The sequence below is a fragment of the Micropterus dolomieu genome, linkage group LG17 (assembly GCF_021292245.1).
Source record: "Micropterus dolomieu isolate WLL.071019.BEF.003 ecotype Adirondacks linkage group LG17, ASM2129224v1, whole genome shotgun sequence".
Lineage (NCBI taxonomy): Eukaryota > Metazoa > Chordata > Actinopteri > Centrarchiformes > Centrarchidae > Micropterus > Micropterus dolomieu.
In genome coordinates, this window is record NC_060166.1 from 15,932,010 (window position 1) to 15,935,298 (window position 3,289).

The following is a 3,289-nucleotide window of genomic DNA, read 5'->3' on the forward strand; positions in this document are numbered from 1 at the left end:
GCACATTCTCCTGTCAAGTTTGTTTTTTATAGATCACAACCTTTGCTTGGGAAGTGGTGTCCGCATGTTTCCAGCCCTGTTTTGTACGTACGCACCGTTTATAAATGATAAACTGGTGCCCAGTCCAGTGCCACTCGCTGACGTTATCCTGGCCTATAAACCTCCAGTGCGCTAGTAGAGGTGTAACGTTAAACACAATATACTCCCCAGGTGGTCCGAGCTCCTAGTCCGGGCTGAGACAGCTATGACCAATACCTGAGCTAATTAGCAACTAGTTAGCCGCAGTTAGCGGTTACTTTAGCAACAAGTAACACTTTCTGTTCATCAGCAAACTCCGCAAATCACAGCGAGTTGAGGCAGAGCAGCCAGGGGACATGGGGTACTTAATTTTATGATGCCCAACAGTTACAGTGTTGCCTTTGTAGACAGCGGAGGATGCAGGCAGCAAGGCAGCTGACAGAGAAAAATGTCAACTGTGTGTGTAGCCACAGAACTAAACTGATAGATTGTGCACTGTAGCATCTCTTTGAAAAGGGAGATCTAGTCCACGATCTAGTTTCATAACATCGCAAACCCCTAATTGTACTCACCAAAGTGATTGCTGAGACATGGGAACATCTCTAAAAATGCAAGAAAAAGAAAAGAAAGTGTTTGTCTTTGTTTCTTGGCCAATCTCACTTCTTTCCTTAGCAGTTACCATGGTGAACACAGTGGTAAGAGGCAAATCGGAATCATTCTTTAATTCCTTGAAACTTTGTAAAGAGCCACAAGAGAAATTTTAAACAGAGAGGGACATGATATTTCAGGAGTACAAAACACGTCTAAGGAGGCCAATGAATTTTTCATGCAATGTTCTGGGGTCCTTTTATACACATTAAACACATTGCTCCGAGCACACATGCCTTGTTCCCTTGATAATGATGATGGCCCACAGGATCATCTATCAGTGACAGCATTGCAGCTTAGCCATAAATCTGAGGAGACATTCTACATCAAATAAAAACCTCTTGTTGTTAAGGTCATCCCACTTTGCTACCATACTGATTGCTTAAGTCACATGTGTCAAACTCAAGGCCCGCGGGCCAAATCCGGCCCGTCACGTCATTTTATGTGGCCCATGAAAGCTTAAAAAATTCATGATTGTCCTAAAATAAAAATCTATGCTGCCATAAACTACATCTCCCACAATGCATGTCGATTTTGTGACCCGAGAAGTGACGGCATCCCGCCACTAGACTGCAATGTTTCCACACCCACTACGGTAGTTTTCCGACAAGTGGAGATGAGAAATGTATACAAATAATCCCTAAATGTCCAAGACGAGAAAAACTGATGCAGAAGGAAGGCAGTTTCATGAATGGTGGTAAAGTGAATACATGTTTGTGCTTCAAGGCTAGGCCTATGTCTTTTGTGTTATGAGGCAGTATCAGAGGCAGAGGCAGTATGATGAAGGATCAACGTTAGTTAAGGCTCGTGCAGACTATAAGACTTTCAGCATCGGCCGATGGCCGTGCTCTTCACACTACACAACTTGCCGTCTTGTGCCGGGAGTCTTGAAGTCGTAGCGTTCACACTACGTGACTGATCGGTGATAGGGGGACACACACTATAGCTGACAACGACTCTGTCACCCGACGCTGGTCTCCCAACCACGTTTGGTCAAGAAAACACACGTGAAATGTCAAACGGGAAATGACGCGAACCTACACATAAAACAGCTGTTGTTTGTTATTATAAAGACAACAATTAAAAAGACAAAGAATCTGGGTGAAAGGATGGATTAGCACACACAGGTAGCAGGGATTGTCTGAGCTACAGAGAGAGCTGGAGGGGAGTAAAATGTGTTTTGCAGTGAAAAAGTAGCTGTTGCTCTGCCAGCTGCCTGCTCTCATTGGCTGGATGTGGATGTCGAGTCGGCCTGGAGTCAGTGATGTGTCAGAAATGTGTCAGGGAGCCGTTTTGATGCGTCGTTGAGTAGTTCACACATAACGACTGGCGACCGCAGATCAACCGCTGATTTACCCCAGATCACAGCCTAACGCTCTGCGAGCTCGCCGTCAAATCATGTAGTGTGAACTAGGCTTAAGGCTACAGTAGCCTATATGTGTGCATTTTTCCAGGTAATCAAACTATCTCTCATTAGTTGGATTTATGTCCTCTGCAAGGGTGTGTGCAGCTGGACTATTTGTTTTATCAAATGCCACATCTGTCCCTCATGTTATTAGCAGCTCACAATTATTTGTTTTACCATGGTTCTGCACCTCTGGACTGTGAAAAAGTGAAAAGTTACTGTAAAAGCTTATGTTTGATGATATTTGTCTTTGTTATTTGCTTGAAATGTTTGATCTTTGATTGATGGAGTAAGGAGGGTTTTTAAATCTGATAAATTCATTTATTTATGTTATAATAACAGAGCAATTGTCTTACTTTTTTTCTAACTAAGGCTATATTTCTACATCTGATAAATGTCCTTAACTTGAATACATAATCAAATAAAGAGACAGTTATTTAACAATATGATAAGGAGTAGTTACGTTTATACAGTCTTACAGTTCCAACTGGCCCTTTGAGGGTAACCGTAATGCTTATGTGGCCCTTGGTGAAAATGAGTTTGACCCCCCTGGCTTAAGTGATCTGACTTGTTGTGAAAACATGCACTTGACCAAAAAGATATGTTCAGGCATTTCTTATTTAAAGTTGTACAAAAGGTTTTCTGGTGGATGGTAACTACCAAAAACATTTATATAAGAAGTATAAAAGCTATTGTGAGTTAGTGCCCTTGTTGTATGAAATGACAGACGTAGAGTTGCTCAGTTTAATGTCTATGAAGATTCTCAGTCATCCAGGTCATAGTTATCCAACGAAGGTTAAAATCAAGGGCAACTGGACTTGGTTGAAGATACTGGAAGACGTTTCGTCCCTCATCCAAAGGACTTCTTCAGTTCTGACTGACTGGCAGGGAAACTCAGCTATTTAACCTCAGAGGGGTCGTTATCCCGGGTCATCGATACCGCTGGTTCGTTAGTGTTCCTTGTTGCTGTGACGACAGTCGTTACAGTCGTTAAGACCACCTGTGGCCAAGACTGAACGACCATCGTTGGTATCTTCACCTGAGGTCAATAGGTTACGTTTGTTGAGTTTCCTGGGAAGTGATGAAAGGACAGCATTGTAAGTGGGGGATAAGTGGTGGCGTAGACCCCCTCCCCTGTTCAATGACGGCTTCTCAACCCTGGTGTAGATGGCTTCCTTGACACCTCTTTCAAACCATCCATCTTCTCTGTCTAAAATG

General features: G+C 43.0%; 1 protein-coding gene across 2 annotated transcripts in view; it reads left to right on the forward strand.

Moving 5' to 3' along the window:
- Positions 1-3,289, forward strand: part of kcnab1a (potassium voltage-gated channel subfamily A regulatory beta subunit 1a) — a 145,412-nt gene that overhangs the window by 123,279 nt on the left and 18,844 nt on the right. The gene's annotated exons all lie outside the window — the stretch shown is intronic.